This window comes from Passer domesticus, chromosome 4, assembly GCF_036417665.1.
Source record: "Passer domesticus isolate bPasDom1 chromosome 4, bPasDom1.hap1, whole genome shotgun sequence".
NCBI lineage: Eukaryota > Metazoa > Chordata > Aves > Passeriformes > Passeridae > Passer > Passer domesticus.
Genome location: NC_087477.1, coordinates 18,774,646 through 18,789,962, shown reverse-complemented (window position 1 = coordinate 18,789,962; position 15,317 = coordinate 18,774,646). Strand labels below are relative to the sequence as shown.

The following is a 15,317-nucleotide window of genomic DNA, read 5'->3' as shown; positions in this document are numbered from 1 at the left end:
CATGCTCAGAGCACTGTGCTTCTCATTCTGTGGTCTTTTCTTGGAGGTGACACCTAGAGTGGGGCAGATTACGTTTCCAGTTAATGATCTGCAGGATGATATGCTGTGTCTTTTTGGCCAGTCTCCTTTCTGATGCTTAACAACTCCATACACACAAAACTGGGACAAGAATTTAACCCACTCTTTGGCATCCATCAAAAGAACATGAATTGCATCTGTTGAGGGTAGGAAGATTTGACAGGGGAAAAAGGAAATGGTAGAAATTGTAGACCAGCCAGGTGTGAGCTGGCTGCCTAAATGAATGCAACTCATTCCTAAGTGGGCATAAGAGTTTCTCTGCAGACATATTGGGTGGTCAGACCCTCACCTGAATTATATGGCTTGGAATCAGAAATGTCTCCATTTTCCTCCCTGAATTTACTCCAGATTCGTGCAAGTGTAACTGAGATAAAATGTAAATTATAGACTCCCAGGATCTTTCTTATTTCAGGGCATCCAGGAGCCAGGACATGGGTTTGCTCATGTTGGAAAATGAGACTGTGCTAGCAGTCTGGGCTGGTTAACAGCAGTGAAAGGGCTCTGTGCTGATTTAATTAGCTGGTTCATTACTAAGAGAACTTGAAGGCTCTGTCTAGGTGGAGCAGTAAATCTGATCTGTATGAAGTCTCGAGGCAAGGTTTGTTAATTGTTTTTCCCTTGGAATTCATGTTGTTTGGCAGGTGGCATGTGCTCAGCCCTCATCCTGACATGGATCCTGGGCAGAGTGGAATCAGGATACATCTGGGACCAGTGAGTGATTCCAGGTCCTATACTTCAGACATAGTCTTTGACCTTCAGGAACTTCATATTCTTATATCAGGCTTGTGATATTGCTTTTGGACTCTAAAAGTCTATTTTTGGCTTTGTCAGGTTTAGCAGTTCCTCTCTGCCCTGTTCATATGCTGTAATTCTTTGGATTTACTAATTCAGACCAGCTGATAGAGAGAAAATTTTTGAGCATAGCCTTGTCATTGGGGTGGAAGCTACTACTCATGTATTCAACTTCATCTCCAAGGATGCTAGTTTGATTTTAATTATCTTAAAACATGTAAAAACCTAAGAAGGGCCTTGTTGGATCAGGTAAGTGGAGAAAGAAGTTCTGTTTAGGATGGTGGCGTGGGTCTCTGATGACCATTCCTCTCCTGTCAACGTTCACAGTTGTTGAGCTAGGAATGCTAGGGGATACATCCATGACATCTGTGCCAGATGTAGTGATATTCCTTCTTGTATTTGGTAGCACAAAATATTTCAATTATAGTTTCAAATTTGACTAGATGTATCACAGTGAGTGTAGGTGGTGTTTGGGATATGCCCTTTCATTCTCAAATTCAATGCAAATTTCTTAATTTCATGTTATAACTGCATTATAAACTGTGTTATAACTGTTATAAAGGGTTATTTCAACATTTTATTTGGGCTCTGAGCACTTGCCAAATATGTCATACTCAATTACAGTTCTCTGTTAGCAAAATGCAATTGAGCTGCAATGTTGGCATTGTTGGGCAACTGTGCCTTTCTCATCTCATCCTTTTTTCTCTTGTGTAACAATGCAATGGCTTTCTTTTAGGTTTATCAGCTGTGTTTCCCATGACTGACTCTCTCCAGAGTCAAATGCTCCCTCCACTGAAAGATTTAGGAAGAGGGAAAAGAGGTTGGCAGTTTAGAGTCCCTGAAATGGTGAGATCCCAGAGCCTGCATAAACTTTCTCTCTGTGGTGCTTTCCTTGCCTATTCATGACAATTCTGTCTTTTCCCATAAGTACCTCCAACCGGGTGTCTCCAGTATGTTTTGAACATCACGGTTTTGTTTGTCTGTACCACTGACTTGTTGCTTCACTTTTAAATAGACAGGGAAACTTCAAGAAGACTTTCTTTTTGATTCTTCAACCCTGCAGCTTTCTACTCTTCTCTCTAAGTAGTGATGTGCTTGATTATTTAGTTGAGGCGTTTGCTTTGTTATGATTTCATCTTTTGGACCAGAGGCAGCCTGAAGTGGCAAGGCAAAACAGCTTGTTATAATTTGACCTTTTTATCTCCCAGAGGAAGAAAGTGTTGTCCATCATCAAAAATAACAGTTCTGGACTTGTTCCAATCTAAAATATAGCTTTACTCCTGAATTAATGTTGAAAAAGAGTAACAGAAACATTTTTTGCAGGAACACTCCTTGTGACAAAAGGAAAACTTGGTAGCATGGACATGATGTAGGTTAAAACCTGAAGTGCTTCAAAACAGTTTGCAGAGGCAATTAATGCAACAGTTGCTTAAGCTTATTTAATGAATATTTCACAGGGCACTCAGCATTGTAAGAAAAGAAAAGAAGCATTAATGTATTAAACTGTCTCAGGAGATAGGTCTTGATAAAGAACCTCTAGCTCTGGCACAGAAATAAATGTTGAGGGGTGAAAACAAAGCAAAAGGAAAGGAAAGGCAAGGAATCTGTCCCAGAAAAACTGGGATTCAGCACTAAAACTGGCAGTCTGTGTCCAAAGGAGAAAAAAAGAAAGGAAAAATTATCAAGAGAAAAAATTTGTGAAATAGGAATATGAACTAGTATTGTTGTGGGATGGTGAAGAGGATTAATAAGTATTTGAAAGTGTCTGCATGAATGCAAGATGCATGACAAAAGAAACAGAGATTACGAATACACGAAAAAGCATTGGCATCATTAATGTAACTGGAACTGAGAGGGGAAGCAAAAAAAAAGCTAGGGTTGATTGTTTAACATAACATATAGGTCATGCAGGAGGGAAGAGATGGGAGAGAAGGTTTGGAAATAAATAAAACTGAGAATTATGGAAGAACATGCAAATTGCTTGAAAAAGACACATGCTTAGAAACTCTGCCTAGCTTTAGCTCCCACTGTCTCTAAGAATGGTTTTCCAGTTTTTAATGGATTTCTGGGACGTCTAAATAGGGTGGCTTGGAGAATGCTTTTCTCTATAAAAGAGCTATCTCAGAAGAGCTACAGCTGTCCTCCCAAGTGCATGGTATTCCTGATCCAAAAGCCCTGTCCTTTGTGTCTGCTGAGCTTCTCTGGGACTTGTGACACCCCCAGTTTGTCAGAGGGCTGGTGAGTGACATAAATAGCTACCACTGACTGCTGAAGTTCTTGGTGAGGAACACACAAATGGGAAAAACCTGGGGGCCATCATGCATCATGAGAGCTGAAGTCCAGCTGAGGCCTTTAAGAGGATAAAAAGGACATGAGGGTTTCTGTCATGGTGTTTTTCAGTATCCTGGTAGCATACTTCTGTGATAGTATTTCAGAATGAAAGTGGTTTTTTTCTCATGTAGTCAGTTTTTAGAAAATACTGAATCAAGTATTCAAAGAAACAGTGAAAATTTATTGGAACAAAGTACAGATGAATCTATGGGCAAGCAGTCACATTGAATTGTAAGGAGCTACTTCTTTTAGAAAAAATATTTAAAGTTGATTAAGCTTAACTGACTGCTGAGCTGTGTTGCATCCTCCCCACTGCAAGCTGAAGAAGCAACTCATTTTAAAAGCTTTTCATTGAATCTGATTTTAATGCAGAAATGGGTGAAAGTTCCAGACAACATTCAAAGAGCTGGACCTGAATTGTCACTGGAGGATTTATTAGTGTGGGTGGAGCGCCATGCAAATGCACTTCTTGACTAGACTCCATCTAGTCCTTAGCTTCCTGTTCCAGCTGAAACCCCTCTAAACAAGACCCTTAGCCATGTCTTCAGACTTGGAGGAATTGCCCTGTGCTGTGGGCTGAGTATTTACCTTTTGGGTCAACAGTGGGGCACAGACTTTCCCACTCCTTATTCCCCATCTCTGCTCCAAGCTCCTGATGTGGCCTTGTCTCATCATCTTCACACTCAGTTTTGTAAAGTTTGCAGTTTTGCTGTTTCTGATGGAATAACTGAAATTTGGCTTTGTGGTTTTTTGGTTTTTGGTGTTCTTTTTTTTTTTTGTTTTTTAATATTTATGCTCATCTTTCATGCCTGTGGCTTTGCATGCTCAGAGCAATTTACTTTGTCTGCAGTTGCAAAGGCTTCCACCAGGTCAGAAGTTGATGAAATACTTGCTATTTATGTGGTATATTTCTTAATGTACTGAGGAATATGTAACATGAGTCTTAAAAAGATCCAGAATTCTCTGATTGCTAAGGCTGTAACAATCATTGTAATATTTGCCACTTTTTATTTTTAACAGTGAAATAGGCATAATTGTGGCAGATGCTACATCCTTTTGCCAAGAGAAATGACAAACTATGTTCTCATCTTTTTGTCACTAACTCATTTTATTTCCCTTCCGAGAAGTCATATTTAGCAAATTGTTTGAGCATTACAGCTCAAATAAGGTTTTTTACCTTTTATAGGTTTTAGCTTTTCTAGTTAGACAGGCTATTTTCTGGGGGATTTCAGCTGCTAGAGAATGTTTCAGGTTTTAAGCATAACAAAACAAAGACATATTTTCTATATCTTGAGAATACTGTAACTCTCCAACAATCTTAAAATAATTGTTGCACCTCATATTTTCAAGTAACTGGCAGGAACAATAATCTTCTACAGCTTAGTACACTCTATTAAAAATGAGTAATATACATATTGATCATAATGCTTCTCTTAGCTGATGAGGCATCTCTTGGGGTTGAAACCACAGTACCATATGGCTTTAATGTACTCGATATAGTTCTCCAAATAACCACTATAAATTATATTTCAGAATTACGCTGGGCAGCAATAGATTTAGTCTTCCAAGCTGTCAATAATACATCATGACTGTAGGTAAGAAATTCATTATGTACAGGATGCAGTATTTAAATAATTAACAGCTATCCAATCTGTTTTGTAGCTGTGGTTTGTGACACTTGGAATTACACTAACTTTAACATTCCATGATAAAAATGGGTGAGTAATGCACCCAGATAATTGAAACTGATACAGGAAGCAGAATGCATTTCTTCTAGAAATGTAGCTAATGTCATGCAATACAATTCCCTCCAAAAGAATGAGATCCAGCATCTTATTGCAATTTTAAATGTAAATTTTAAATGGAAACATTCTTCTGAATATGAAAGTGGTTTACTGCCCAATTCTGGCAAAGGGTGATGTAATAAATAGCTGAATTCAAATTTAAAGCAAAGCTAAAGTTGTGGTGTAGTTTGCCAGGATTATATTATCCATTTTTTTATCAAATGTTTATTTGTCAACAAGTTAAGTCATTAAAACAAATAAATTTAAATCCCTGTCTGGAACAAAACCCACTCCATGAAATCAGCAGTATTACCTGTTAAACACTAACAGCAGTACTCTTGTTTCTGACATTACCAGCTGGCAGAGACCACAGTGGCCTTTTAAAATCTAAACCCAGAGGGAATAATTCTGAGACTGAGTCATCCAATTTGGAGTACATGCCATATCTGGACTCAGATACCAGTTTCTGGCTCTGACTCTGCTCTCCCTTGTTGAGAAGGTAAGAAAATTGGGTGAGCAGACAGGCAAGCATCTGCCTCATGATGAAAGATCCTGTGGCATTTTCCTAGGGTAGAAGTTCAGCATTTTGATGAACGTACTGCTGGCCAAAATCTCTCCTCCCACCTTATTGTGCACAGTCACACATTGCCACAAGTTGTCCCAGTCCTTTTTGTGCACATTTTCAGTTTAGATGGAGCCAGCACTGAAGATGCTATGTGCCAAGTCTGGCCTGACAACAACAATTCAGGATAGGAGGTTGTCCTATCCTATGGTTTTAGGGTGGGATAGAGTCAATTGTATTCCTGGTGCTGTGTTTTGGATTTAGCATGAAAATGGCATTGGTAGCACATTGCTGTTTTAGTTGTTGCTAAGTCAAGGACTTTTCCAGTGCTCTGCCAGCCAGCAGGTACACAAGGAGTTGGGAGGGAGCATAGCCAGGACAGCTGGTCTGAGCTGGTCAAGGGGCTATTCCATAGACTATCCCACACCATGGATCACCACACTCACTATGTAAACTGGGGAAGTTTGTTGGAAGTTGTTGATCAGTGCTTGGGGATGGGCTGGGCATCAGTCAGCAAGAGGTGAGCGATTGTGTTGTGAATCACTGGTCTTTGATTGCCCTCTTTCTTTTTGTTATCTCTCTTTTCATGACTGTTATTATGATTATTGTTGATTTTATTGCAATTATTTAACTTCTCTTTTCTCAACCTTTGGGTTTTATGTTTTTCTGATTCTCCTCCCCTTAAACCATGACAGAGATAAAAACAAATGAAGAAAAGAAATTAAACTCATGCAGAATTTTTTTTTTCTTTCCAGGAATGTCACGGAAGCCTTTGCAGTTTTTCACAGAAAATGCAAGAGTCACTGTTTTAGTATATAAATAGCCCAAATTACAAATATAATGATGCATTTGGAGCTGGATTTTCACAAGGTAGGTAGCTTCTTCACTAGGCAGTCAGCGCTGCTCAGATTTTCTCTTCAGACTTTGAAAAAATTTGAGTAACTATTTGGGGGGGTGGGTACAGACAGAGAAAGTGCAACCAGTAGAGTTATATTTTAGTCATTACATAGGTTGTCAATCATCATTTTCTCATAGGTGTAAGATTCAAGTATGGCTGCTGTCAGGAGCATGAGCCTCAGAGATTTGCTGAGCTCACCCAAATAACAAGGTCTCCAAGGTCTCAGTGACTTGAATAGAAAATGTAATTGCATATAGATTTAAGAAGCAGAACAAGACACAGTCAATTTGGATTAAAGCATGGTATGGTTGTCTTGACAGGGATTTTAGTTGGAGCTGTACATGATGGATGAGAAGGACTATGAGTGTCTGTCATAAAGGTTTGAGCAGAAGATGATTGTGAGGTTTCCTTTCCTGGTAGGCCCCTCCTCTTAGTGAAATTACAAAAGATGCAAGCAAACACTAAATGCAGGAATTTAAAGGTGAATATCCCACTTCTCCCTTTCAAATATTTGTCAGCCAGAGTATACAACCCTTGCACAAGACCTTTGCATCAGTGAAGAACTGTAAAACAAGGTGTGACTAAACAAAAGTTGTCTTTTTCCCTTCTCATGGCCATCCTTGTTGTAACTTTGCTCTCCTCAGAGTATTCAGTGCCATAGCAGCAAAGAGTGGAAGACCTCTGATGATGCTGGCAGTGATTTAATTGCTTTTTTCCAAAGGCTGCCAATTTCTACAATATGGAAACAGAGGTATTGACAGCCTGTTATTATAATGGAATAAATTTTGAAATTGCACCCTGGGGTGGAGAGGAAAACATGAATTCATGTGAATCCATTAAGGGAACATAAGTTTTCCCTACCCTCAGTGAATTATGCACCTCTAACATGAGGTAAACCAAACATGCACCTATTCGTTTTCTGGCTCTTGCTTATGGCAGCTTTTTAAAATACAACATAATGTTTTAGAAATCCATATGCATGTGTGCTGGGTGGTAGTATTGCATTAGAACAGAAATACAAAGCTAAGAATAAATTATCCTTGTTCTACACATGGTCACAATCAGTATTCTCCAACTTTGCCCTCTCTAATGTTACAGTACTTGTTGTAGGAGGGTATTTAAAGTGAGTTTATAGTGTATAAATGTCATGCATTTGATGCTATGATCTGTGCTAGCTACCCTCATGGATAGTTTAGTGTCTCTCCCTCCTGATATATCAAACAGACTGTGGAAGATTTGAGGCATTCAGGATTTGCTTGGCAAACCCCTGGAAAATTGCGAGTTTTACTAGTCTAATGGTGTACAGACCTCTGTCTCCTACCAACAAAACAATATTTTACAACATCCAGGATTCATGAGATCACACATATTTTCCCCAAAGCTGATGAATTACAGGTTACTTCTTGGAGCTGGAGAGCAGAAGTGAAGAAGAGGAGCCAGTCCAAATGGCACAAAAGGTAAGGAGCAGCAAGCATTGGCAGTCACCACTTGGCAGGCATGGTGGTCAGCTGTGGCTGCTGTCAGGAAGGTGTGCCTCAAAGGTTTGCTGAGCTCATGCAAATGACACTTCATGGACTCAGCAAGTTGAAGCAGAGGCCTAATTACACAGATGTGAGGAAGCTGAGATAGAATCAGATATTCTTACTTGAGAAATTTGGATTCAAGCACACTTTAGTCACTGCTGCTGGTTTGGTTATCTGTGTTAGTGGGAAGAGGTGAACTAGCTGAGTGTCTGTGCCATGGGCTGGTTGTAACTTTTAACAATGTCCATTCATTTTCCTTGCTAGGCTACTTGTTCAGGAAGGCTATCACTGCCCCAGTCCTCACAAAATCCGAGTATGGGCTAGTGCTGATTGCAGCATGCCATAACCTCCTTGTCTTACCTCACCCACAGACCTTCTGGCCTACGTTTGTCCCTTTCTTTCCATGGCAGCCAGGACAGGAAGGTCAGGGAGGTGATGCACCCTAGGTTTTCCCCTGGTACAAAGTCAGGAAATGGTTCTGGCTAGGTATTACTGATCCTACATTAGTCATAGCCAAAGGAATCATCCGTTTCTCACTCGAAGTGCTCCTAAAAAAGTTCCTTTTGTCCCATGGTAACAGCAATCTGAAGAACTATTAAGCAGCAAAATGCATGCAACCGTGCACAAAACCAGTCTGAATGATCCCATCCCACAGATTCCTGGTGTGTTCTGGCTCCTCTGAGTCTGGCTGATGGAGCTTACATCCCAGACTGTCTCTGTGCTTTTGCAGTGAGGAGAACACTTTTAGGACTAATAAAGGATGAGCAAATGAATAATCCATGTATTGTATTGTAGCTATGTAAAGGACAAATGTACTGAATAGAAGTAATTTGGGTGGTGTTTTGTGTACAAATCCAAAATTCTCTCCCACCTTTTTTTCTTCATGTATGTTTTTTTTTTTTGGTTTTTTTTTGGTTTTTTTTTTTTTTTTTTTTTTTTTTTTTTTTGCCTGAGGTACTGCTAATTGCCTCTTCTATGCAGGAACATCTACAAATCTAATTCAATATACTGGTAATTGGCATTACACTTGGCACCAGAAATATGAATGTATTTGTTTAATGCCTATGTCATGGGAATCAATTACCAGCAGTTTTTAGAAGAGTGTCAAAATCTCATTTGTTATTCTTGACAATATGACCATGCCTCAAAGTTTTGAGGTGTTTTCTGTGTTTTCTTTATCTCTAATCCTGAATTCATCTGTATGTTTCAGACTCATGCCAGTGAGCATTCTGAGCTGCTGGCATTAATGATAACTTTCATCACATTGAATTACGCCGTGAAAGCACAAAACCTTTCAAGTGCCAGCAAAATGGGGCAACATTCAAACAGGAATGTGTGGAATGCTATAGCACAGGGTTTTCCCAAAACAAGTAAAGAACAACAGTTTCTTCCTAGCTATTTTTTTCCCACATGATGCATGAAATTGGGAGAGTATTATTTGTGCATGTAAATTACAAGGCCTTGGGCACCCAGACCTAACTTTGGCGTTGGCTCTTTTTGAGCAGGTCATTAGACAACATGAACTCCTGAGAACCCTTCCAGATTAAACTGCTCTAAGAGTCACGAGTTCCTCAGTTGGCTTCATGCATTACCAAGTCCTCCAAAGAGATTTGCTTACTATGCTCTTCGTGAGTGAGAAACAAATTTCAAAGAAGTAGGGCTTAAAAAAATAATGAATGTGATTCCAGCACACTATGCTACAATATATTTTTTTATTTAACACTAGAACATGAGTGAACTCACCTCTTGAGTAGAACTTTGTAATTCCTTACAGTAATACTTCATGAAACTTAACAGGGAGGAAATGAAAGAAAATGCTGTATCCACTCCAAACTGCCAGGATATTTGTTGTATTATAATTATCTACTATGAAATTTCACTACATGGACATCATTAATTTTCAAAATACTCTTGAGGGACTTTTAATAAACTCTAGGAGCTAGGGTTCAAAGAGTTGAGTTTCTTTCTACAGCTTCAGTCCTGTGTTGTTGGCATTATGCAAGTGCCTTAGCTCAGTAGTAACTCAGACAGACAAGGACTACCAGCACTCTTTCCTTCAGCACATGCACTCAGATTTCCTTGGAGGGTCTCCTATTTAAATTCACACTTGGCTCAGCACTGCTTAACTTGGGAGGTCTGACTGGCTCATGAGGCAAAGTGATGAGGCTACAAGCCACTGTATTTATTTGGTTTCCATATATTTGGAGTCACCTTCTGTTAATCATATATATTTGATTATGGTTCATTGGGCACTTCCAGAACATCATCTGGTACAGAAGTCATTTGAGAGCCTTCTTTATTAATTTGTTGCCTATGAATTTTCTGTCTTCCACCTTCTCCAAAAAGTCATAGATCTTCTTGAGAGGGTCCTCAGTGATTTCAGGGAGCCAGACTGCCTACAGAAGGGGTGGATATGCACACTTTTTGGAGATTGTGATGGAATTGTGCCTGCTGCAGTGCTCCCCAAACAATTCCTCTGGTGACACAGCTCTGTATGAATTTTGACATGTATAGGTGTCAGTTTCTTATATTAACCAGTGAAGCAGGCAATGTGCTATAAATTGTTGCTCATTCCTGTCAAGCATACAAGTGCATTGGCTGCTTGAAATGACATTTTTTCCTGTCAAGAAAGGTATTTAAAATTTGTCATTCTGTGAGCAATCTCATGAGGATTCACTTCTGAAAGTTCCTGCTGAAGAGACACTGTTGAGGCTATTGAGCACGTGTTCTTTGCTAATGTCTGCACATGCAGAATGGTTAAAGTACACAAAGAATTTCCTGGGTGAGTGTCAAATAATGTAGAGATTAATCTGAATTTGAATTTTTCCCATATAAAAAGGCAAAGCACAATCAGAAAGAACGCTTGGGATTTGGCTATGAAATACAGAAGACAAAAGAGAACAGGGAGGTCTCTAGGATCTTCAGGAGATTGGCTTGCTGGCCTTGGTTGTTTTTTTTTTGTGATCCTCTTTTTTCCCTAAAATCCACTTCCATTTACTACAGGAAGTCCAAAGATGGCAGTGATCTTCTTCATCTCTTTTGTGGCAAGCTTTAAAGAGAGGGCTTCAGGTGTTCTGGGGCAGATGCAGCAGCATTTTCAGGTAGTGAAGCTTTTCCAGGAAATGCTTGGGAAAGTTCAGTGCTCTGAATTTGCTCTGAATTAAGGAAAGCTGTTCTGACATATGTTTCCTGAATCTTTAGGAGGAGTTAGCAAGAAAATGTGATAGGAACAATCTTTCCCTTTCTGAAAAGGAGCTCGTGGCTGAAGACCATGCTCGCACATGTTGCATAATTTCTGGTTGGCTTTTCTTTGTGTGGTTATGTGCAAAACTGCTATGGCTGTGGGAGAAGTGTCTTGATTCTGCAAATCCACTCTGACATTAATGATGAATAGTAAAGACTGCTGCATTGCACTTTGCACGCTAATCAGTCTCTGTGTTCCTTTACATCTTGCACCATATGTACACTGTGACTTGGCTGGGATGGAAAACTGGAACTGGCAACACTTACCCTGATTGTTCTTAACATGATCAAACAGTAACACGGTTTGACAGGAGTTTTATAAACCATCATGTCGTAAAACAAAACCAGCAGAAACTAGCTCGAGCAAAGAAGGTGTGTTTAAAAAGAAAAAAAGTTAATGAAAAGCACATGAAACTGCCCATCTGTGCAATTGTTGTACATTTTCATGTGTACAATGGCAAATAAATGCCATAAACCTTTTGTGCAGTCAATTTGAATGTCTCAAAAGAAGTTTTTTTGAAAGTTAAGAAGCAAATTACAGCAAGTGCTCTATAATTCACACTGTGAATCCACTGGTGGTAGTCAGGGAAGGATTTGTCAGGCAATATTTACCTTGCCCTTTCTCCTTTTACATCCATAAGAACTGTCTCTTACACATCCTTGGTCTTTGCTTGTTTGCTTTTTTAATGTCAGCACATGTGAGTTACAACATGAAGAAGGAAGTTTTGCAAACTCAGGGGTTCAGGCAGTGAGATACATGTCACAGTTTTTCACTACAGAAGACAACATGTCATATTGGAAATGTTTTCATTAGCAAAATTAATACCTACCCCCATCCTTAATAAGTATTTATCCCCATCCCAAAAAAAGAAGAAGAAAAAAAAAAGAAAATGTAAATCATCAGAATCAGACAGTTCAGGGATTCAAGAAAGCCTATTTTAGCAAAATTAGGGTTGCAATGTTCCAGGTCTATGAAAGGAAAATAAGGAAAAGGAACCAGGAGAAGACACAAACTTTCTGGTAAGTAAACCTTAATCTCAAAAGTGACAAGAAGAGAAAGTGTATGTAATAAATCACGGTCCTGGAAATCCAAAAGGAATCATGAAAAAGTACAAGAGCAGGGTTATAGGAATAAAATCAGATGCCCTAGTATAAGTCAAATAATTGGGAAAATGTGCATAAAAAGTATAAAGCAATGGTTCTATAAATAGATCAGGAGTTAATTGGAGGTGGTGGAAGTAACAGTAAAAAAGATGTGTGGTCTAATATTTCTTACAGATACTTATTGAAGGAATAATATCATTCAATATTCAAACTGTAGGCACACAATTTGAAGTGGTGTGGTGTGACTCTGCGTGGGTTAAAGCCTTCTGGGATTGTATGGTGACACTCTGTGTACCATGGCCATCTCAACTGCGACAGGATACAGAGTAAGGTAATGAGACCTTTTTCTTGACTTCATCTGCAAGGATCTGTGTCCTAATGGTTGATACAGTGATATAAATGAGGAGCAAGAGGGGGAAAAGGCAAAATGTCAGCCACGTGTATAGATGACACTAAATGACACAAAGTATATCCCACCTGGATTTCTCTGGACAGCTATGCATATAATTAAGCTTTTAAACAATCCTTAATGAGAGGCTCTATGATTTTACCCCTTGGAGAATTTTCAGAGGATTAGTATGTGTGAAGGATGAGCAAAATACATTTCACAGTATTCCTGAACTAAAGACTGGTTGAGTCTTTGATATTTCTGTGAGTCCATGACAGTGAAAGATTGTTTGGCACTTTTATGCTTATGTTTGCCAAATTATACATGCAGTTCATGTTGTATTTTTTGTTTATTTTTCCTACTAATATCTGCAGCAAATGCAGCTTGAGCTGTGATCTCTGTGCACTGTGATCTCTTTTTTACTGCAGGGTCACAGGTGCACTGGCCTCCAGGTAGCCACCGTCAGTGTTCTGAGCAGAGCCAGCAGCTGTCATTCATCCCTAGGTCATGAATTACTGTGCCATGAAAGTCAGAAAAAAGCTGCAGGAGGTCTGCTTTCAAAGCTGAGCTCATACAAATACTTTAAAAGGAGCAGAAAATTAATTTTCTGTTTCAATTTCATTTTTACTGTTTTTCTTGATAATATGTCAAAATTGTCTTTTTAATTTAAGTAGGTCAGTGGCTGCATCTGATGGCATTAATTCATGCTTTCTGACCCTCACTTCCACTGAGTTACAAAGTCCAAAATCAATTGTTTACATGCTTTATTTATAAACACAAGCAAAATTAATTCTCTTTCTATGTGCAAGTATTTTATTTGGGTCTTTCCACTGCGATTGTGCACTAATTTTTTGATTTCATTCATGTAATGAAATCTATTCAGTCATTTTAAACTTTTTCTTCTCAAAGCAGTTAAGAAGCAACAAAATATTTGCCGTCAGTGGCTTCTGATATATGTAATTAACAGACCTGGTCAAACTTACTGATGTCTATTTTCTCCAGGATAATTGTTGAAGTTCCTATGTTAAATGATTTTTGTTTCTGGCTAAATGCATTGACTCAGTACCTCCAGAATATAGAACTCTCATGTGGAAAGATAAGCACAAGGTATAATTTCAAAAGTGTAGATGAACAGATCAGAAAAATCCTTAAATCCTGTTTGATTTAACTGGCATTGTTAACCTTGAATACTATGATTTGGTCAAGCAGTACTCCCCAGATCAGCTGGGTGGTATGTGCAGGCATGATTTAAGACCTTGGAAAATGGTTTTTCACAGTGTTTCTTTGGAATGACAATCTGAAAAGACACACTCAATGCAGTGTTGGCAATACAGAAGGGATTTATGGGAACAGAAATGATTTAAGGGAACGTGGATGCAAACAGCAAGAGGAGCATCAAAACCAGTAAAAGCTAACAGAGTTGGATAAAGAGAAAAGCTGAGATATTTGGATTGCTCTTCTATGTGTATATACCCCACCAGTTTTAGTTTGCTCACTCAAATTTGGCTTGGTGCTGCCCACCTTGAGTTTCTGTGTTTCAGAATTTACAAAACCAAGAGCCACGTTCCTTTGTCATGGTCCTTGAAGCACATGGCAGCACAAACAGCCATGGCAATCCCCCACCAGTTTTATGGCTTTTGTTTGTGGCTGCAAGTATGCAGCACACACAGTAAAAACAGGCACATCAAAACAAAACAGTGCAAAAAAAAAAAAATCCATTGAAATTCATGTGAACTTTGGGGAGAAACATGATTTCAAGCTAAACCAAATGTTTCAGTTTGCTCTGCTTCAAATAAATAAAATAACCCAGTGGGACTACATCCCTGTAGTGAGACACAAACTTTACCTGCCAGTGATTTGAGGCAGATGTAGGCTCAGCTGGCTTGGCTGCAGTATGATGTGAAAGAAACACAAGCTTTTCAGGGTTTTATAGCTGGAGTTTTGCTGAGTGCAGCTGCTCCCTCAGCATATTATTAACTCAAAAACATGTTCATTAAAAAAAAAAAGAAGAAGAAAAAGTTTCCTGGCACTTCTTTATCATGCAGGGGATCTCTTGGGCTGTTCAGAGGGGATGTATTTGAAAATTGCTGGAGTGGAGGATGTGATGCACTAAGATTAGTATAAACAAAATGGAATCTAAATAATCATAGTGAGGGTAAAAAAGAAGACAAAATGGGAAATATTAGACTTGTATCCATCTGGAGATTTCCTTAATAGGCACCCAGGAGCCTATCAGGGACTTGCATCCATCACGAGAAACTTATTAAAAAAACTCATCACCCCCTCTTCTCCCTTTATTTTATTCCAGTAGTGGCTGCATAGTTTCTAAAGAGACGAATAATGCTGTGATGGCAATAGTTTTGTAGAATCACAGGATAATTGAATGTAAGGCTGCAAAGAGCCTGCTGAGGTCTCTCCTGCCCCAGTGGGAGAATCAAGTACGTCTGTGTCTCTTAACACATTTGTCTTCAGGGCTTGCAGTGATGGAGGGCCCGTGCTTTCCCTGGGTCTGCCTGATAGCTTTATTAGCCTCCCCCCAGTGCATAACTCATCTTTGCTGCTGAAGTTTAATTCCATAACTTCGTGTCTGTCTACTCCTGGTAGTCCAAATGGT

General features: G+C 39.1%; 1 long non-coding RNA gene across 1 annotated transcript in view; it reads left to right on the top strand.

Moving 5' to 3' along the window:
- Nucleotides 1–15,317, top strand: part of LOC135298658 (uncharacterized) — a 501,452-nt gene that overhangs the window by 438,188 nt on the left and 47,947 nt on the right. Inside the window, exons 36-40 of the long non-coding RNA XR_010360690.1 lie at nucleotides 5,343–5,484; nucleotides 6,303–6,417; nucleotides 6,766–6,926; nucleotides 7,827–7,902; nucleotides 12,533–12,646. This is a non-coding gene — a long non-coding RNA (uncharacterized LOC135298658). The remainder of the gene's footprint in view (nucleotides 1–5,342; nucleotides 5,485–6,302; nucleotides 6,418–6,765; nucleotides 6,927–7,826; nucleotides 7,903–12,532; nucleotides 12,647–15,317) is intronic.